Source organism: Ixodes scapularis, unplaced genomic scaffold (assembly GCF_016920785.2).
Source record: "Ixodes scapularis isolate PalLabHiFi unplaced genomic scaffold, ASM1692078v2 PGA_scaffold11__112_contigs__length_91849675, whole genome shotgun sequence".
Classification (NCBI taxonomy): Eukaryota; Metazoa; Arthropoda; class Arachnida; order Ixodida; family Ixodidae; genus Ixodes; species Ixodes scapularis.
The window spans coordinates 28,717,052-28,739,479 of record NW_024609837.1 but is presented as its reverse complement, the minus strand read 5'-3'; the positions used below and the strand labels follow the sequence as shown (position 1 = coordinate 28,739,479).

Below are 22,428 nucleotides of genomic sequence, written 5' to 3'. Positions count from 1 at the left end.
GTTTCCAGTTTTACTGCCCCGAAACGCTTGTTTGAGTTCGATTTCAACTTGACGAGCCACTAAAACGCAGCTAGAGAATACGAAAATAATTTAAAGCAATGGAATCAAGCGGTAACAAGAGTTAAGTATAGATATATTTCTTTTTTAATTTTATTCCAATTTGAATTGTGGCTGTAATTATGGCACTGTTTTAAAATTCGCACATAAAAAAAAGGACACGGTCGTTGTCGTCTGCTATCATTAGTCCTGAGTTTCATTCGCTTTATGCAGGCGTTCCGACGTGGTCATTATTGCTAAATATATACTTTATTATCACCAGAAAAGAACAAAACCTGCAAATAATTATCCGCCTTCATTCAAAACAAAAAAGCTTCCAGAGGAGTGCGTCAACATGGAATCGCAGTATTTGAGGCAAGTCTACAAACCTGCGTGCTAAGACCGAATGGCCCATTTCATGTTGATAACATAAGGAAGCGTTTTCTTTAAATAGTAATAATAATAATAATAATATGTTTTATTTTCCGTCAAAAAGTGTATGACGGAGGGAGACCGAAGAAAAAAGCTGTATGATGCAGCTGGACGAGCCCTCGGCCTGCCATCCTTACATTTAACAGCAATAACCCAGCAAAAAAAAAAAAAAAAAAAAAAAAAAAAAAATTCACATGAAAGAATATTTGCAGAAAAAGGAATGCATACAGGCAAAACACAGTTCAATACAACTAAGTAAGGCAATACATTTATGGTAGCATTGTTCCAAAGGTATACATACAAAGATATGCATTTGCTACACAGTCATATTTAAAAAAAATAAAAAAAAAAGGCGGATGTCTTTGGTGCGAAGAGCCTAGGTAGTGTAATTGATATCATTTGCTCGCGCCATACGTTGGTTCGTATTTTTGGAGCATCCAGTACTCCAGGGGTTTCCCCAGGGATTGAAATTAGGGGGCTGTCTAAACTTTTAGGGGGGGGGGGGGGGGGGGGGGCATTGAGAATAGATACCTTCAGGAAAACAAGGAGGGGGGGGGGGGGGGGATCACCGCAGTACTCCGTGTTACGGGTGGGATATGCGGTCACTCTCGGTGTTAAAGACGCAAGTTCCAGAAATGTATGAGAATTTTTTCTACGTGTGATTTATAAGTTACACACAGTTTCACAGGCATCAGACTTAGGCCTTTAAAAAGTGGCGCACTAGGATGGTCATTGCAGTCATATGGGGCATTATACAGATGTTTCGTAAAAACTTTTTCTTTTTTTCTTGAGGACAAGTATTTTATTTAAATTTTCATTTTGTTGTATTTCTTCAACCTAGATGGCAATAGTTTACATGGGAAAGAAATAATGAATAATAAACTAGTAATTTCACATGTTTTGGTAAAATATGGCGGTGACGGTATATTATGCCAACAGGCGTGACAGATACATAATTCACATGCTCGTCCCATCTCATTCGATCTTTGAAGATGATACCAAGTGTTTTAAAACTAGAAATAACTTATATTTCTTGTTGAATTGAGGATAATATCGCTGGTAATATCATCATTCTTGTTCCTTGGACGAAATAAAATAGCTTTTGTTTTGCTCTCAATAATTTTTTCAGGAATTAGAACTACTTCAAGTGTAACTAGGTCCTTGAGTGTTTATTTGCTTTAATTACTAATTCGTGACCAGCAGTATCTTGATAAAAATAAACTCGTGCCGGCAGCATAGATTATATATTTAATATCTGGGTTTACGTTTACAATATCAGGTTAAACAAAAAAGGCCCCAAGATACTCCCCTGAGGAACACCGGATAAGATTGGTGTTACGGAACAAAAGCCATTTCCCAAGCAGCACAATTCACCGGCTCAAGCTTGAGCCTGCTTGGGCAGCCGGGGAAAGTTTCCCTGGCCCAAGCACCGTTTTGCTCCAAGGGGCAAGCTAGCCCCAGCCTGGCTAGCCGGCCCGGCAGTTCAGTGGGGGTTCCTTGTACAGCCAAGCTTGGCTAAACGGTGTAAAACAAGCGTGGGCCAGGCTGGCAGTTCAGTGGTCAGCCAAGCTTGGCAAAACGGTCTAAATGCATCCTGGGCCACACTGGCAGTTCAGTGGTCAGTCAAGCTTGGCAAAACGGTGTAAATGCAGTGTGGGCCAGGGTGGGAGTTCTCTGGTCATTCAATCTTGGCTATACGGGGAATTTACAGACTTCTCCCAAGGAAGTCTATGTTGTCATTCAAAGGATGTTTTTTGTGGTATATGATATAGTCAAACATCTCCAGTTTTTGGTGCTGTGTGCAGAAAAAAACTGGTTGCTACCTTGTTCCGGATTTAGTGACCCACGATTAATGGAGCTGCTAAAGTAATTTTCTCAGAATACTTAAACAATAAAATGAAAGTTGAAAACATGCGCGAGCTGCTGTATTTATTGTGCAGTTGGCATGCAAATGAAGCTGCAAAATCAAGTCAAGTTTGATACAGTGGTTTTTTATTTCATGTTCAGTACATGGTGCTAGCTTATGCCCGAGTTCCACTACAGCGACAAACAGAAACAAATGACGACAAGTCTCAAACCCAAGTCTTTCCCGATTTGACGGGCTTTGTAGAATAAAGGAGGCTATGCTTAAACACAAGCATCATGCACGCGAGGGTATCTTTGGCAGGCTTAGAATCACTCATGCTTATTTCACGAGCACCGAACGAATAAACGCCGCCTGCCAAAAGTACCACCACGGGCATGCTGAATGGGTTGGAGGCTTGTAGCTGTCGTTTGTTTCTGTTTGTCGCTCTCGTGTCCCACTAGAGCGACAAAGGTTGGTCGCTGGTCGAGTATCTGGTGCCTGGCAACTGTGCTTCAGAGCTAGTAGGTGGCTCTGCCGATTCGAGTACTAATGACAGCAGTTGTACACAGTTCACCCCATGGCCACTTCATGGCTGTGACGTAGAGCTGGATAGCAGCACCTGGAGAACGAACAAGATAACCAGTGATGCATGTTTAGTAAATATGTTTCACATGAACTATAAATCATGCTCCTAATTAAATTATAACAGCAGAAAGGCCACCCAAAAGGTCTTGGTGGTATCTTCAGTCTCCTTCATTATAAAAGACGTACTAAAAGCGCGTGGCCGAGATGACCGTGGTCGGGGGCGCTATGTGCGCTCCACGAGATTCTGTTCTGCCTCGAGGAAAGGACGCTCACTCGGGGCTGAACTGGTCCTGAACTTGAGGACAGTTTTTGATTTAGGTTTAGACTAAGAGCGTGCTTTATCGGCATTGCGCCCACAGATATGATCATGGAGGCTCGAAGTAAGCATGCTCATTATTGTTTTTGTTATCAGTTGTTTCTGGTGTAAAATTTGAAAACAGGCACAAATATTAATGTTGCACCCGAGTCTCATATTTGAAAAATAAAATGTCTTGATGAGCGGATTTATTAATCAGAAGGATGGCATGGACCATGCACTTTAGAAGTGAAAATAATTGCCTTGACTCGGGCCAGTTTCTCTCGGACAGCCATTTCAGAATTAGTGGCTGTGACATAATGTGAATGAACTGCTCTTTACCGTGAACCCAAAAACTGATAAGTGTGCATTGCACTTTAGCTGAACACTAAGTGAGTTCCCCCTTGGGTAGGTTGGGATCTCCCAGAGCACACCAGTCACTGCCTCGGCCAGGCGCTCCCATTGGGTCTTTCATACTGCAGGAGAATACATAACGGAGGAACTACAGAACTTGACAGTGACAAACATGATGTCCCTCCATTTGTAGAATATTACTGTCAGTAAATGCAAAATAAAAGCCAGCTAGAGCACCTCAATGTGAACACCACATATAACATACAGTACTGTGGAAGGTTGCTCAGATCGTTTGAAAGCAGACTTTGAATTGCCGCAAGGGAATTCTTGATTCTCTTGATAGTAAAACCAAGCCATAAGTACAACTTCACTGTAAAGACAATGTTTTCTATCTGCTTTAATTTAAATGCATAGAAGTACTTTTTGGTATTTATGTTACCTACCTCTAAAAAGACGAAGGACCAGTAAAAGGAAACACAGACACAGTTACGTACAAAACAAGCATGTTGGTAACAGTAACTAAACACGAGGAAGACACAGAGAAAGGGGGGGACAGACGGACAACTTCGTTGTCCGTCCCCCCTTTCTTTGCATCTTCCTCATGTTTAATCACAAACACAGCGCTGTCTTTCCTTTTACTCGTCAATCTTTTTTGCGCTGTTTTAACCCATTCAATATGACCACCAATCAACTCGCCCAACTTTACACCTTGCTACCTCTAAGGTTGCAATATAAAGTGGTCTCAACTTCCACTGACAGCCCTGAAGCTATAAACCCACAAAAAACCAAATTCCCTAGAAATTAAAACGACACAAAAGAAAATCAGATCAGAAAAACATTCAGTCTGACTTGATTATATTGAATCAATAAATACAATGAATGTGAGCAATATTTTTGTGAAATTGTATTATAAACTTTCAATGTAAAATGGGATGAGAGTCCCACTAAAGCAACCAAGAGGAACAACAACCGACCCCGACACGACTTAAATACATTCAGCATGCACACGAAGATACCTTTGGCAGGCTTCCCATTTTTCGAGGCTCATGAAAAAAGCACAAGTTATTGCAAGCCTGCCAAAAGATATCTTGGTATGCATGCTCCATGGTCTTGGGGCTTAAGATGGCAAGTTGGCTATTCATCACTGAATAATATGCCAAAAAAACACAGACACAACAAAGGAAGATCTGGACAGAACACTGCATAACCTTCAACTGAATGGTTCGTATAAAAAAACAGAAATACATATAGACCCTTTCAGGCAACATTTCATGGGTGCGCCGCCGCCACCTTGACGTCACGTGACCCTGCCGCCACAGCCGACCTTCAGTTTCTCGCAGTTCTCCGCGTTGTGTGCTGCACCGGCCACCACCGGAGCTTTGTTCTCGAGTTCTTTTACGTTCTGCGTTGAAATCGTGTGTTTGCTTTAGGTCCTTTTGATATTTCGGGCTTTCATTTAATCATTTGATACCGACATTTGAACATCGCTCTTGTATTTTCTTATTTATGGAATGGAATCGGACAGCGAATGGATCGACGATACAAGATTATGGCCTAGGCTTCAGAGACCATTAAGTTCATCACATTTTGTTTTAATCGTTAATAAGGGCAGTCAACACCATTGCGACACATAAAAATTTCAACTGACGCTGTAAGGCTACCGCAGTCGTGCTTCTTGCTGCATGTGCGAACTTTAGACATTGTTTCTGTAAGTAAAAGCCGAACCGCATGTAAGTGCTCAAGCGAGCGGCGAGACGAGCAACGGCGACAACGATGAGAGTCAGCGACGAAGATTTCTCGCTGTCGCCCGTCGCATCGCTCGGTTTTTGGATTTCTAGAAAACGTCGCTCGTCGTTTTGGTCGCTTGCGTGCGGTTTGCCTCGTCGCGCGACTGATCGAGCGAAAGCGAAGCGAGTCGCTTGTCTCGCTGCTCCCCAAATCGCTTTCATGCGGTTTTCTAGAAATCAAAAAGCCGAGCGCCGCGACGAGTGGCAGTGAGAAACTTTCGTTGCTGACTCGTCGTTGTCTCTCGTCTTGCTTGCTAAAGCGCTTACATGCGGTCCGGCTTTTATCTACGGAAACAATGTCTAAAAGCGCGCACATGCACCGAGAAGCACGACTGCGATAGCCTCACTGCCAAAAATTTGGGGGTTTTGCGTGCCAAACCAACGACGGGCATCTGGAGATAGCCTCACTGCGTCAGTTGATATTTTCATATGTCGCAATGGTGTTGACTGCCCTTTATTAGCGACAAAAACAAAAGAATGTGATGAACTTACATGTTCTCTGAAGCCTAGGCCATGATCTTGTATCGTGATCCATTCACTGTCCGATTCCATTCTATAAATAAGAAAATACATCTATATTGAAACTTAGGTATCAAATGAATAAATGAAAGCCTGAAATATCAAAAAGACCTAAAGAAAACACTCGACTTCAACACGGAACGTAAAAGAACACGAAAACAAAGCTCTGGTGGCGACCGGTGCAGCACACAATGCGAAGCAACGGCGACAAAATGAAGGTCAGCTATGGCAGCCCGTTAAGCGCGCCGACTGGTGGCAGCTCGAGTAACTGACTCCCTAAAAGCATCTATACAGATAAAAACTGACACCTGCTGGCAGAACACTGTAAGGTCAAAATGCACTTCCTCAGAAACCAGTGCCACTAGTTCCACAGAGAGTGAAATTCTGTCAGACAATGACACTAAGGGTGCACCTCAGACAAGAGTTGTTACCCTGGTATTTTATCCAGAAGGTCACCTAGCAATTCACTCTGTCCATTGTGAGTGCAAGTCCAACTTAGAAAAAGACTAGTGTCATGGGCTGCTACAAGACAAAAGCAAAGAGGAAAATTCGCAATGCCTTCTTGATGAAATCCTAGAATAACAACTCATGTGAGCCCACCCTCATTACTAATACATGACAAAGAATTCCACGGTCTGCAGAGCCAATGACGCTCGTTTCTGGGGGAGTGCATTCAGACGACGCATCAGCCCACTTCACATGGCGCAATTTCGCTTGCAAATTTACACCTGTGACGTCAGGCACTGCAGCTTCCCCCATGCCTATATTTCGCTGCATGAGTGACGTCACAACAGCAAACTCCCAAGTAAAGTCACACCATGCGAATCAGGTTTACAGTGTTCACACAGCATGTGTTACTCCCTATCAGTAGATATATTTTTTTTACCAAAGTAAACTATTCAGTTAAAAGTTAAGACGTGTCCTGCCCAGATCTTCCTTCATTTCGTCTGTGTTTTTTGGCGTATTATCCAGTCTTGAGGCATATCAGTGTCAGGTGTTTCTCTTTGTCGCTCTAGTAGGACTCGGGCAGGGTGGGGAAACAGTCATGTCTCAATAATATGGATACTCTGCTATATAAGAACCGTTTTCGGGGACCAACCGGGTAAATACCTGCATTTTGTCCTGTTATTATGCACAGCTCACATTATGGACGCTTTTGGGTAGGAACGGAGGTGTCCGTTTGCATGAGACAGCACTGTCATATTCCCTAGTGTTGAAATTAATGACTGCACGCTCTGAAGCCACGTAGCAGGTTTCTCCACTGAACACTAATGCGTAGCGGTGGCATGGCAGATGTTTGTGGCTGCAGAACACACCGCAGGCAAATGATATCCAATGTGGACAATCATGGATATTTGACATTAGAATCAACCAACAAATAGGCCTACATGTTGCTGTCACAGAATTGAACGATTTTTTTCTTCGTGTGATTCCGTTTTGAGTAAGATGCACAAGTGCCGAAAACACGAGCTCGGAAGAGAAGAAAAAGAAAAAAAGAAGGAAGGCGGAAGCTGCATAGAGCTAGGCTTCAGTGGTTGGAACAACAAGCAAGGCTTCAGTGGTGTGGGAGGTCGAACCCCGAACAAGGCTTTGTCAAGATGGTTGGTGGGCCCTGAGCAAACTTCGACGATGTGCATGTGCTTGTGAGCGAGCGCTGTTCGGCACTATAAGCACCCAAGCCACCACAAGTTCTCGACTCCGACTGGTGCCGCAAGGGACTGGGACCACCACCAACATCTTGGGACCATGATTCGACTTTCCTCATACGAAATGTATAGCGTCTTTGATTTGGCTTCTGTTCCCTCCTTGTTACGCTTTCGAAGCTTTTGTGATTTTCTTGCCCCTGTTACGAAGAGCAGAAGGCTTGCAAGATATGTTCTTTTCCTTTATTATTTTCATTTTTTTACGACCGTTTGTACGTCCTGTGCACCTTTTCTTTAATTTTGAATTTCATTACTCATAAATAGTGTTTCGAAATGCCAGGTACAAGTCACTCTCAATTCCTACCGCCTCTAAGGAAGTCCATCACCTAGGTGTGGCCCTAGTACCTGGACAGCGGTCCAATTCAGATTACAAGTTGGTTTGTTTATGGCATCTTTTCCAACCGAACCTGTGACAAACTGGCATCCACTACAGGACTTGAACCTGTCACAAGTTAGTCACAGGTTCGGTTGGAAAAGATCCCATAAAAACAAACTTGTAATTTGAATTGGACCGCTGTCCAGGTGCTAAGGCCACACCTAGGCGATGGACTTCCTGAGAGGCGGTAGGAACTGAGAGTGAGTCGAGCCTGGCGTTACGGAACACTATTTAATAGTAAAGAAATTCAAAAGTAAAGAAAAGGTGCACAGGACGCACACACAGTCGTAAAAAAAAAGGAATAAATAAAGGAATAGAACATATCTTGCAAGCGTTCCACTCTTCATAACCGCAGAAGGAAAAACACAAAAGCTTTGAAAGCATAACAAAAGGAACAGAAGCCAAATCAAAGATGCCATACATTTGGAGGAGGAGGAGAGTCCAATCATGGTCCCAAGATGTCGGTGGTGGCTTGGGTGCTTACAGCACCACACAGTGCTCACTCACAAGCACAGGCACATTGTCTAAGACTTGCTCGGGGCCCACCAACAGTCTTGACGAAGCCTTGCTCAAGGTTTGACCACCCAAACCCACGAAGCCTTGCTTGCCGTTCCACCGGCCATAGCGCCGATGCCTTGCTTCGCGTTCCACCACAACCACACCGTGCGCGGGTTCCATCTTCTTTCTTCTTGATCCCTTCCTCCGAGCTTGTGCTTTTGGCACTCTCACATTTTGCTCAAAAAGGAAACCAGTAAAAAGAGTACAATAACCACTGAATTCTGTGAGAGTTGTTATGACTGTGAATGTCTAGAGGGCAAAGTTGACATTTGCAACAAAACTTGAAATAATAAGGCATGTGGAGAAGGAGACAAAAAGTTTTGTGTCACTGGAGCCCACAAGATCTTTGTAAACTACTCAAGAAACGGTGTGACATAAAAGCGCGACAAAACACATTCTGACGCACGGCATGTTAAGACATCGAGAAACCACTACAGAGGTGGTTTAGAGATTAACCATTCTGATGTTAGCCTGAGACTGAGGCAGGAAAAGAGGAAGTTTCAAAGTAGAAGAAAAAGGAACAGAGATGTCGGGGCAAGCAACATTCCTATATTGGGACCAATCTTCTTAAGGCATGTGAAAAACTCCTTTTACTCTTGAAGTGAAGAATCTTCTAAAAGAATGTGAAAGATTCCTTTTACCTTGATGTGAAGAACTTCATTGCAAGTGGATAACTACATTAACTTAAGGGCCACCATGGCATAGGAGAAAAGACCATCTAAGGGATGGATAGATAGATGCAAACGGCTGTACCTTTTGTAACGAGCAGTAGTGCCAGTGTATGTGATGGGACTATTGTGGTGGCAGTGCCAGCGTCGAAAGAGAAAGTCAATGGCTCAACAATCAATTGAAGCCAAGTATGAAACCAGAAATAGTTAAATGCCTTGCCAAGGAAATTGGCCTGCAGTGGCAAAAGCATCCCTGGCAAGCGATTCACAGTTTGCATGGAAACTAACAGAACAAGGCCCAGATATCAGAGCTTTTGAAAACCAACACGGATGGCACCACAAAAATGTATTCTTAGTGATGGGAAAGTTTAGAATGCCAAATATTATGAGCTGTTGCAGTAAAACCATCATATACGTATGAAACATGAAATCATGGATGACTCGGGATCTCTTTGGCTGGGTCTTTGGTGGCTCGTGGACTGGGAAGCCGAGTTTGTGGATAAGCGTCCCAGCGTGTGCTTACTTGGTGACATGTGCCGCTTAACACTATCCAGTTCCATTCTAGCAGCCAAACACGACATCCAAGCTACATCCGTTAGACCAAGGCATAATTCAAAGGTAGTCTAGATTGTGTTTACCATTTATAAATGTCCAGGCACGTCTGCAATTTAGCCCATCCAGAGGCTTTCGGAGACGGTCACAAGAGCCAGCAGCTTGCTTGGGCAGCTCACTGTCAGCCACTCTGTCCTTCCATGCACCGTGCCACCACCATGAGCTCCCACTGAAAAACAAAAAAAAAAGCAGAATCGGAAATTATACCTGCAATAAGAACATCTCAGCAGCAGAGGCTACGTTATGGTGCCTGGAATGCGCCTCCAACTGGTTCGTTTAGTGTTCTATATAACCCATGTACCAAAAGTGGTCTCTAAGCGACAAAATTAAATGACACCACAGGAGCTGGCATGTCATGCTGTTGGATGTTGCAATCCTGGCAGTTAGTCGTACAACTTCTGGCAAAAAATATATGAGCTAACACAGCTGTCATTGTCCTCGCAACATTCAAAATCCTGGCTGACAAAGCTTCTATGGACTGTCAAGCTGAGGGATACCCTCTCTGCCCCCCTCCCTTTTCCAGCAGAAACTACCTCAACTGTCATGATGTTCACAGCCCGGAAAAGATCCCCTAGAAGTTTATTCAGGAGCAACTAGGGTAGCTATAGAGACAAACTCTCGCACTATGAAGCCATTCCACAAATCTGCCATAAGCAGCAGCAGTTCGTTGAAAGTATAGAAGTTTGCCTTGTAAATACATTTCGAGATGAAGTTGCATCTCTGGATTCTACCAAGACTCTAGTTTCCAGCAAAGATTTACATTGGCAGGCCGGCCGAGTTGCTGAGTAGGAGGAAGGTGCATGTGTCACACCACACGTGTCTTTTGCTTACATTCAGAGAAAGGAAGGCTGAAATTCCCTGATCGATACTGATTAGGCTGGAAATCTTGAGACTTTTCCAATTGCCGAATTTCTCAACAATACCAATTTTCAGCTCATAGAAACCCTGCACAGGTTTGAGTCAGGTACTAACGGCCATTAACAACTGCGTGAATTACTGTACACATATGCGGTAACTATACTAAAGCCCAACTTATTCTAGTAACGCACAACGCCATAAAACTACCAAAAAACACCGAGCATGCACCCGCGGCAGAGTAAGCGCTCAACCCCTACTTTTGAAACATATCAACTCATCTAAGGACATATTAATGCCTATTCCTCTATTTTAAGCAAGTTAAAAAAATATATGAAAGAGACATCAGGCACCCTGTCGCCATGGGCGTTTATCTCCACGACTGGCAGGCAGAATGGGGATAGAACAAGTAGAACAGCAAAGCAGGAGAGGAATAGGAGGGGTGCAGTCGAAAAGAGCTAGAAAGTGATATACTTGGGGACAATGTTCCGTGGCAATGAAGCTAAAGCTAGAGAGCCAAAGGACACCATTTCACTGCATAGCTGAATATAGTTCAACCATAATAATTTGCTGGGTGGAACGTAACCAATTAAAATATATGTAAAATTGTTCTGTTTAGCTTTGACTTTAGAATGTTAGCATAACATTGGCCAGGATGTGCCAAACCTAGAGCATTTCCTTTTTAGCCATTTTGTGTTTTCTTGGTTTAAATTCACCCTAGGTTTTCTAGCACCCTGCAAAATTAAGATGGCATCTTTATCATGCGCATCTTTGGGCATCATCAGTGCGGTTTATTGCAGGCACACTCTGTGAGCTCGCCCCTTTGTTTGACATGTAAGATTTTTATGAAGTTTGGCAACCAAGAAATCTTAAAACAAACCAAGCAAGTGGTGTGCAACATGTATGACAAATGGGACAGTGGGAACCGGGACTCCTAGTTGTTTCCGTATGCCGGTTGGCTAGCAAGCTCACTGGTGTGTCTGAGCAGGGGTGGGGACGGAACTCAGGACCCCTGGGTTCTGCAGCGCAATCCTCGCTACACATATTCTGAGCTGTGGTGTGCCAGCGACCCCCTAGGGCCAGCCATAACTGAATGCAATCCAAATGGAATGCGACTTCGCGTCGTGGAGTGTGCGTGCTTCTATTTCTGTATATTCCTCCCGCGCAATAGTTTTTCAGCACCAGAAGAGTTTACAGATAACTGACCTCAAAACACGGCAGCACTCATGAAATTCGTTCATGTGGCAATTCGGGTCAGGTGGTTCATGATCATTGACAAGCGCCAAAAAATAGACAGGGTCAAGAAGTTGCCACTGGCGCACTCGCAACTAACATCATTGAAAAAAAAAAAAAAAATCTGTTACATTGCTGTGAGAAATGTCAATCATGATTACAACCAATGTAGACCTCTATCAAGAAATTCATATTCTTTTGCTGATAAGGTTATGGATGTGTCACTTGTACAACTCGTGCCTTCGGCTATAATCTCAAACACCTCCTGTAGCGTTTTCAAGACATTTTATCTGGGTATCTGGCCAAAAATTTGGTGTCATTAAATGACGGGAAACAAGGGCAGCAGCTGATGTGTGTTGTCGCTGCAGCAGCGGCCCTTGGAAAAGACAAATGCAAAACTAAACACTGCAAAAAATTCACAGAATGCACAACCAAAGTTGTGTACGGAATCACAATGTCATATGGTTCTGTGTACACGGGTCAGACAGGCCTATGTATTAATGATTGCGCCCGCGAACGCGAGGTGGCCACACAAGCGATCTCCATCACGACATCTGGCCACACACTGCAGACGCTGCTTTTGCTCCCAGTCGTTTAAAGACACTAAATTTTTGGCCAGATACCCAGATAAAGAATCTAGAGAGCTACACCAGGCGTTTAAGATTAAAGCCAAAGGCACCAGGTGTACAAGTGACACATCCATAACCTTATCAGCAAAAGAATGATTTTTTTGATAGAGGGTTGACCAGTTGTAGTCATGACTGACGTTTTTCACAGCTATAATAATAATAATAATAATAATAATAATGTTTTATTTGAATCATGCCCCAGAACGACCACTAGGCCATAGTGTGGTGGCACATAAAATGGTAGTAGATGACTTAACACAATGTCTTCCACTTGTAAAAAAGAACAGACTAACATGCAATCACGAATTAAAGATAAAAATTTAGCTCCCTTCTAAACACTGATATATCTGAAAAGATATCAACATGAGAGGACAGTTCATTACCACAAATCTGCATCCTTACCACTTACTATATAAGAAATTTTGTTTTCAATAAATGTTAGTTGCCGGTACGCCAGTGTTCACGTCAAATTTTTGTCTAGGTATTTTTCCGGCACTTATCTATCATGAAGTTCGCAGCTTTTCCTGATCCGACACTGCCTATCTTCGTCAGCTGAGAGACAAATTAAATTCTAGGAGATTGACCACGGTGAAATCTACCTTGCAAGTCTGTCCGAGTGCTTCAGTCAAAGTGTTGGCTTACGCTTAAAAACGGGTGAAGCCTTCAGAAATAGATCTGAATATGCCTGCATGCTCGGCGATCGCGGTTCAGCTCCCTCAACCGCAATCCTCGTACAAAAACATGCAATGAACTGCGTGGTTGACACGCCAACACCCTAACTGAAACTGAGACAAAAAAAAACAAAAAACGATAACTATTTGGTGCACTAACACAGAGCCTTTGGCACTGCCTGCCTCCCCCCCTCCCTAGTTTTCTCTTCATTGCCAAAGAAAGTTGTGCCCAAAAAAAGATGGGTTGCTTTTTTGTTCGAACTCGGAAGAATAAATTTAAGGCTTTATAACAAGAACAAGCAAGTGCGTAAGCAACCATTCTTTAGGATGTTAATTTGTAATAAAAAAAAAGAAAAAAAAACAGACTGTTTGTTTTTACGTGTTTGCACAGTCAATCAGCTTTGCAAATGGCAGCTGTTTGTAATTCCGTGGTCAGACCAAGGGACCACCCGACCATGTACACCTTTGCTTTATTACCTACCCTATCCCCCAGCTCTCCATGGTCATCCCCAATTTAGAGTGGGCAATTGCTTGGTATATTACAGTTTGGAATGGTGTTATTTGTTTAGGAAAACAAAAGGTCAGATAAATACCAGCAGGGCCCTGCGGAAGCGGTGCATGGGCCCCGTTTCACTTTTCACAAACCATCCTGTCTTGAAAGGCAGCAGAGAAACAGGTTGGGCTGATTCGCCTGCAGGCCTTTGCTGAGTTGATGGCTACTATCCAGACTGGCAGCTGATCGGCAGCTTCCAGCCACCTGCAGTTTTTTCTTGATGATACAGACTTCCTGCAATACCATGAATAAGAATCAGACTGATATTCTGGAACAAACAAAGAAACCAAAACTTGCTTCACAGATCAACAAAAGAAAAAGTGCCAACATTACGCTTCTCTTGTTGTCGACAGTGCAAAGACCATGATGACAGCACCATTAAACTCAACCAAACAAGGAAAATGAGCTTCTTCATAACGTAATTGTATTAAGAACCAGGCACGCAGCCGAAAAGGGGGGGGGGGGGGGGGGGGGGGGTAGGAGCCTACCTCACCTTTTCTTTATTACCTACCCTATCCTCGCCCCCCCCAAAATCGTCCATTTTGCTGGGCCCTCCCCCCCCCCCCCCCCCCCCCCCCAAAAAAAAAACAAATTTCTGGTGAAGTGCCTGTTAAGAACAATGTGCATGTAGAGCTTAGATACCTACTGGTACCTTAAGAAATCCCAGGAAGCTAAAAACAAATTAAACACCACTTAAAAATAGCACAGCTCGCTTGGTAGGCACATGCACAGCAATCAACAAGCCTCTTGACATGTTCTGCAGTGCAGGGATACAGATTAAAAATAAACACCGGGGATGTGATCGATATCCTCTGGGGCAGTGCAATGCGCAAGTTTATCCTGAAGCTACTGTTTGCGCATGCACCTAAGAGGCGTTAGAGCTGGTTCACACTGTTGCAACTGACTACGACCGAGTTGAACAAAACAGGGTTTTAAGCCGCTTACGACTGCCATTATTACTGCTGGACGGCGTGGTCATAAGCCGTCACAAGAGGCTTAAAGACTGGTTTTGTCGGAGTCAGTCCTAGTCGGTTGCTGCAGTGTAGACCAGCTATTAGACTAAAATTGTATCCAGCTTTGGGTCTTTCCACAAATGTTTTAAGAGACTCCCTTCAACTTTACCAGGGCCTCAGGTATTTAAACGTTGTAGTAAGTAGGGAGCCATCACATTCAAAGCTGGATCTCCTTGCTTTGTATGTGTCTCCCCAGTACCACTAAACGTTCTATACCAGATCAGAGCATTTTAATCAAATCATTCAACCTCTTTCCTCAGCCATGTAAACTACTTGTGCACCCACGCGTTCTACAAGTCACGAATGTAGCCGGGGTAAATTAAAACGTCGCTAAGGCAAGCAATAATAATCATTATTAGCGACAGTAGTAGCCGGGGTAAATTAAAACGTCGCTAAGGCAAGCAATAATAATCATTATTAGCGACAGTAGTACCCTGGGTGGCTCGCAAGGCTAGACATATATGCAGGGGCCCGTACGCACGATCGACTGCTGGCCAATCAACCAGAGCAAGATTATCAAAATAACAAACAGGCAGCAAGGGAGAAAACAACAAGAACGATGAGACTAAGAGGGCTCGGTCAACACTTCTAATACCCGTGCGACACGGGCAACTCGAATGCCATATACACCTTTCCAAAAAACGCTCCTAGGCCGCCGCCATGTTGCTGATGCTGATGCGGCTGGTGCGACTCTCGCGCCCTCTATCAGCTAGAAATTTTCTGCCACTCTCTGGGACTGTGAAGACCCGCTGAGCGCGGTTCTCTACGTACGTTTTTGCGGTTTTGCATTCGAAGTTTTCTCGCCTCTCTTGAAAGTTTCCGCTTATTTTTTTATGCATGCTGCGTACCCTTTTTGTGCTGTCTTCCATTGTGAGAAATAAGGCTGGTAAGTGCCTGCCATTCAAGCTTTTCTGCTCGACATTCACGGGAAAGGTGAAGGACGTTGAACGGCCCTCGACGCGATTTTGCGAACATTGTTCTCCCCCCTCCCAGAGATAATCCCCGTAGAATCCTCAGTTATCTCCAAAAATAGTTGTCCGGGTTGGGGTGAGAAATGGGTCAGTCGCGTTTGTTTCTTTGCCTTGGTGCGGTTGTGAAAATAGGAAGCTCTCCCCGAAACGTGCAACAAAACGAAGTCATCTGGGATTCCGTGCGATCGTCAAGATGTGACTGTCGTCGACTGTGACTGTGCTATTTGAGATCTTTCTCAAATAAATTCTTTTCGGATAACGCTGCATCGTGTGGTACGTACGATATATTGTTCGAATGTGAACACTTCCTCAATTGTATGTCCGTGTCCTGTCCATCGGTAAACACGTTATTTGTGAGTGTGAAAAATGCATGCCTTTCGGACCTCTTCTGTTGCAATTTATTTTTGACGGCAAAACGCTTTGTCGTTTTGCCGTCAACTATACATTCCAGTCGCATTCGTTCTGTCGCGCGCATACCCAACAAAAATAGTTAAGTTTTTTTTTTGTTGCTTTTTTGTTTTTTCAAATGTGGTACAATGCTTTCTCAATGTTCTCGGGAAAATACATGTACCATGAAACACAAAATATCGCTGGAAAAGACGAGAATTTAGCCGCCAGCAGCGTTTGAAACTGCGCCTACGCAGGCTGCGCCTATTGAAATCACAGTCCCCTCGGTTAGGGTTAGGAGGGACGCCGGTGAGAGTCTAGCCTCAAACTCAGTGACTGGGCTCGAAAACGGTTTGTTGCCCCTGGGGTCGAGTGTTTTTTGGAAAGGTGTATACAACGAATGACAATTGTGTGATCGGCGAATCAGCTCGCTATCTGTCGCGCGTGGAATCCGTCACGCCCGGAGTGTCGCCCGCCGATTGGCCGTCCGCTCAAATGTCATTCGTTGTAAATGGCATTCGAGTTGCCCGTGTGTCCCAAGTATAAGAAACTCAAGGCCCGAGTACCTCAAACCCAACGCCACGCACCGCACGCCGGCGCGAGGCACACGCCGTACACGAGCACAACGACGACACCCAGTTAGGAGCGTGTCCTATCAATACGCCAAACGCCAGCGCCAGTCGAACCGCGCCATCCCGCTGGACGCGGCGTGAAAACCCAGAGCGCGCGGGCCGGGAGTTTCAAAACATTGGGCACAACTCAACGCTGCCGCTAGCATGAAAAAGGACGAGACGACACGCAATCAAGCGTTTAACAACACAGAACAGTTCACTGATAGCAACGCGTACTTTAGAAACAATCTAATCAGCGTCTCTGCAGTGCTCCGGTGTCGCAGAGCATTCACGGGATTCTCAAGATAGCGGCACGGCGGCACGGCGGCACCGCGGCGGCGCCGCCGCCGCCGCCGGTCAGTGCTAAGACGATTTCACTTTTTTCGACTCAAATCGTAGAAAAAAGTGAAAAATCATCCGAATTACGGTGGCAACGTGAGCTACGTTGTTCCGAAGATGATCTAGCATATCTGGATATTCTTCTAGCATGCATTTTGAATATGAAATCGGCAAAACTTACCTAAACTCGGATCGACCGACGCACTCCGAGAAAGGCCTTTGTGTCCTCTCCGGAACGAACAAGGATCCAGAAGTTGCTTGCGGCTTTGAATTGGCACGAAGCCAAGCCAGCCAAGGCAGCCAAGGATTGAAATACGACTTAATAGTTTCGGTTTCGACCCCACTCTATCTCAGTCCATATTTCTGGGGCCGGTGTCACTACGGTTGACATGACTGCAGTTATCGTACTCTATACGAACTTTGAAGTCAATCGAATGCGAGCAGACATAATTTCCCAGCTTCTTCTCCTGTTATACGTTGCTTGATAACCTTTGTTTGCTGATTGGAATCTGCATCAACTCATGTCCATCTGGTCCTTCAAACAAACGGTGTTCAATATCTTAATACGACTTGATTTCTTATTTGTGAATACATGTAATTGCTTAATCATTCACTGGATATCTGTTTTAAGTTTTTATTTTTTTGCTAAGAAAATGTACGTATTTTTTTAAGTTTTTTTTTTTTTTTTTGGTTTGGTTTGAATTACAGGCCGTGTTTTGTGGCTCAGTAAAACAGGTTGATTTGAGAAATTCAAGATCATGAACAGCCGACAATACACCAGTGATGTAAATACAGGGGAGGCGGGAGAAGCGCACCCCCCCCCCCCCCCTTCCCCTCCACCTTAGAAAATATTCCTGGCTGCGTCGCTAAATGAGCATAAGAGGCACTGCGTTTTTTCCCTTATCAACATACACACAAATCGAAGGAGTGAGAAGCTGCTTCATCTGAAAACTTTCAGTTTTGAGATGAAGCAGCTCCTCCCATCTCTTTCCACTTTTGCAGAGCGAACGCTCGGGAGGAGCCGACCCCCTCCCCAGCGTTTACTTTCAACCTGCCAACGAGTATGGCTGTATTTTTTTTTTTTTGTGGACCTTCTAGATCGTTACAGCTTCAGTGCATACAGCGGTGTAATCCAATCGCTAACTTGCTGTGCGTGCCTAAACAGAAGACTTGTTTCCCTCCGGAGCGGGATCGGCGGCCGAGTGGGCTAGAGCACACCAGCTCGGAGCACGCGGAGCGAAAGCTCGCTCAACAGAACCCAGGGATCCTGGGTTCAATCCGCACCCCTGCCCGTTTCGATCTGGATGAACATCCTACAGGCGCGCTTTCGTGTATCATTACTGCGTGATGCACGTTAAAGACCCTGCGCTATCAGTTGTACTGCATTGGCTAAATTTTTCATCTACAGCTGGGAGACTCGTCGGCCGTTGAGGCAGACCAAATTCTAGGCTGTATAAACATACACACTCCCCAATTTTTCTCTGGAGCCATAGCTACAGGTTCAGCGCACGTGATCAGCGCATTCAGAAAACTAACTACAAGAGCACGCCCACGAGGCTTTGCGTTGCCTCTAATTTGCACGTGCTCACCCCAGCTTTGACGAAATTGGAGCCCTGCAGAAGTGGGCTAAAGCGCACACCCAGAGCCTTTTATACTGGGAGAGTTCGGCGGTTCTTTGATCCAGCCGCCAGTCTGGCAGCACTGATCAAACAGTCTGGCAACTGTGCGCATCCGCCATGATGTGCCTTGCCTTCTAGCTTGATTGCACCTTTGCATTTAATTGCATTATAATTATAACCTTCAATTGCAAGGTTCACCCTTGTTTGGTGTAAGGCTGGTGGCGGCTGATAAAACCCGTTTGCCCTACTGACTCGAGCCGGCAGTCGGCTCGCTAGAGTCCATGGAGCGAGAGACGACGATGAAAATGATCGTTCTGCGCTGCGCTCTGCCAGACGTTAGATGAAAAAGAAATGGGGGGGCTGCAGTGCCGTTGGGTGCTCGAACAACGGGAAAAGGGGTTCAGGATGTACCGGTTCCCGCAAGGAAAAGAAAACCGCGCAAGCCACAAGATCTGGGAAACCAAGAAGGGCTGACTGGAAGCCGAGTTCTCGATTGTGCGAGGTAAGTTTAGGATTAACGTATGATTAACGTAACAAAATGCTTGATTTTTCGACTTTCTCCTTACGCCAACAAAAGCGCAAACGGCAAAACCTACACGCGTATACATCGCATGTCTATGGGGACCCACTCGCCGGGAGGCACATCATGGCGGAAGCGGCGCCCGCTGAGTCCGCTAGACCTAGCGGGCCGTAAGCCCCTCCCACCCGCCGAACTCTCCCAGTATAAAAGGCTCTGCGCACACCCAGCTCGACGCGCGTGGAGTGAAAGCTCGCGCTGCAGAACCCAGGGATCCTGGGTTCGAGCCCCACCCCTGCCCGTTTCGATCTGGATGAGCATCCTACCGACCTGCGCTCGTGTATCACTACTGCGTGGTGCACGTTAAGGACCCCAGGCTAGTGGTTGTACTGCACCGGCTAAATTGCTCATCTACCGCGAGTGACTCGTCGCAACTTTAAATGGCTGACCAACTGCACGCTGTAAAAATATCCCCATAACCCAATTTGCAATTTTTGCCCTGCAGACGTTACGCTAACCTTGATGACGTAGAACAAATTAGTTCTGAACACGTCGACGCGTGCACCGCCGAAACGTGCCCCACATGTCCTACACTTCGTTTCACGCTCAGTGCGAGCGAAAGCAATGTGAGGTCGATGTTGACACGTCACGAGCTCACCTTCGCTCGTATTTATGGTGAAAGAGAGAATGAAGAGTCATAGAACAAAGAAATGATACAAAACATAGATGTAACCTATGTTTTGTATGTAGATAGTGTAATAGATGGCAGGGTAGATCTATGTCATCTATGTTTTGACTGCCTACGCTAAGCCTATTTCGTATTTACAAATTCTGATAAGCATGAGTCCACGTGGGAACCTATCCAAACGCGGATTAAAATCCGGCTTGCTTAATTTTGAGATTAAAATAAAAATGTAAATAAATATTTACATTCCCGGTGCACTTTACTTTGTTTCGATTCCTTACATCAGTGAATGCGATTTTCCGCTGAATAAACTTCTTTTTTATGTACTTGATCACTAGCGCCACTTGCACATACAACGCTTTTGCTTTACACCACGCGTGGCCAAGGCTTTCGTAACTTGTGGTGCGGTCCGTGCAGACCGCATTCCAGGTGTGTTGGCGGTGCAAGGTGAGTCAGATCGGTCGTTCCCGCTTTAAATAAATACTAAAAATCAGTTTCTCATACTGCGGCACTAAGCGTTGACATTGGTGCAGCGAGAGCAGTCTTGCCTCTTCTTGAACTTAGAAATACCAGCCAACATCTAAGCCTTTCTCGTGTCGGAAGTTTAGCGTGTCGCGTTTCATTTGAAAAACTAAAGGCTTAGCACATGTCGGTTTTAAAAAGCATTTCTTGCTTGAAGCTTGTGAGGCAAGTTCGCTTTCGCGAAGAAAACGCACCACCAGGATGCAATTACGTAGCATGTGAAACTGATATTTGTTGTTTATTTAAATGTGGGACGATCAATTTGACTGAAGCACCCGGTCATTCTTTTCAGTCTGGAAAGAACTCGGGGTCTTAGCGAACGGAAAATTGAACACGCGCGCTCAACGCCTCTGCAATGTACGCAGATTTAGTTGAGCAGCATGTTTTTCACATATTTTTTCTTGAAGCGCCGACTGATTTGCGATTAGTTAATTTGTTCTGGAATAAACACCGGCCTCTGGAATTTGATGAAATGTGTTCTATTGTTTTTTTTTTCTAATTTACACATCCAGTGCAACAGTTTGTTTTTGGCGTTTTTGTGAAATCAGACATGGGGGGTGCTGTTTTGCGGACCCTGCTTGCGGTTGCGATGTACTGTCGGCACGGGTGTGTCAATAAAGCCCGACGATCGCGTCACGCCGGCAAGCGCAATATTCTTGAAAAGGAGGAAACTGTTCCTGGCCAAAGGTCTAAGCACAGATTCTCCTGTACGAAGCTGTATGTCACTGGCTTTGTGATAATAGCGTGAGAGTCAAATTTAAGCGCAACGTAAGAACCGATTTTAAGTTGATGTAAGTAAAAGTGGCCGTATCGAGTACTTCAGGGTCCGATGTCAAGCAAGTTCCAGACAAAAAATAATGAACGACGGTAATTGCCCGTCGTTCCTTCGCGCGCTGATATTGCAAAAATAAACGACACCCGAAACCAGTGGCGTCACGAGGGTCAGCGGCACTTGCGGCGGTAGCCCGCCGCGACACCCCCCTCCTCCCCCCCCCCCCCCCCCCCCCGCTCCGCTCGTGCGTGGCCGCGTGACCCGCCGCTCCCCCCCTCCCCCCTCCGCTCTCGCGTGGCCCGCCGCGAACTCCCCCCCCCCACCCCCCCCTCCGCTCTCGCGTGGCCCGCCGCGCCCCCCCCCCTCCCCCCGCATCCCGTCGCGACCCCCCCCCCCCCCCCCCCCCCCCCTGAGCGCAGCACCCGGGCGCGGTCCCCCCCCCCTTGTGACGCCACTGCCCGAAACCACTCCCCGGCAGTTCCGTGGAATCCTGGAGCCAGTGAATACAATGAATCGCCACGAAATCCTTAAATCTTGGCAGCCGCCTGTCTAACCTGGTCGGCTCGGACCAGGACAATACAAGGAACGCCGAGGAAATCACTTCCCTGGCAGTTACGTAGAATCCCGGGGCCAATGACCACGCTGAAGCGCCACTAAGACTTCAATGTTGGTGGCCGCCTGTTTACCCCGGTCGGCTCGGACCAACAAAATACAAGGAACGCCAAGGGAATCACTTCCCTGGCAGTTCCGTAAAATCCTGGGGCCAATGAACACACTGAAGCGCCAATGTTGGCGGCCGCCTGTCTACACTGGTCTGCTCGGACCAAGAAAAGACGAGGAACGCCAAGGAAATCCCTTCCCTGGCAGTTCCGTGGCATACCGGTGCCCGGGAAATACGGTGAGACGCCAGGCTGGCAGTTCACCGAATTCCCTGGGCGGTCCCGGTCCAGTCTACAACGGCCAAGGCCCCATCCTGGCCCCAGCTAGCCCAAGCAAGTGTGCTGCTTGGGTTATGTGAACATACTGTTTTCGATGCGATAGGTATGACGCAATTAAAGTTGAGGCATAACCACGAAATCCGTACATTTCCAACTTTCCGATTAACATATTAAATGATCGAATGCTTTGCTGAAATCGATGAAAACTCAGTGTCATCTTTTTATCTTCAAAACTACGCGAAATGTAATATTTTTGTTTTAAAAGAGAAAGTTCCGTAGATCGGTTTTCGCGAAATTCAAACTGTGACGAAGCGATTATATCATGCTTATCAGAAAATGTCA

The 22,428-nt window shown here is 45.5% G+C and overlaps 2 long non-coding RNA genes across 2 annotated transcripts in view; one reads left to right on the top strand and one right to left on the bottom strand.

Annotated features, from left to right (window-relative positions):
• The first annotated feature begins 1,044 nt into the window (after positions 1–1,044).
• The window catches only part of LOC121835011, a 27,384-nt gene continuing 6,000 nt past the window's right edge, over positions 1,045–22,428 (top strand). The window contains exon 1 of the long non-coding RNA XR_006077429.1: positions 1,045–1,105. This is a non-coding gene — a long non-coding RNA (uncharacterized LOC121835011). The remainder of the gene's footprint in view (positions 1,106–22,428) is intronic.
• Positions 2,441–17,584, bottom strand: LOC115317838. The gene is made up of 4 exons (XR_005716098.3): positions 17,215–17,584; positions 13,753–13,946; positions 9,798–9,940; positions 2,441–2,933 (listed from the first exon to the last, which is right to left on the bottom strand). It is a non-coding gene; the product is annotated as an uncharacterized LOC115317838 (long non-coding RNA).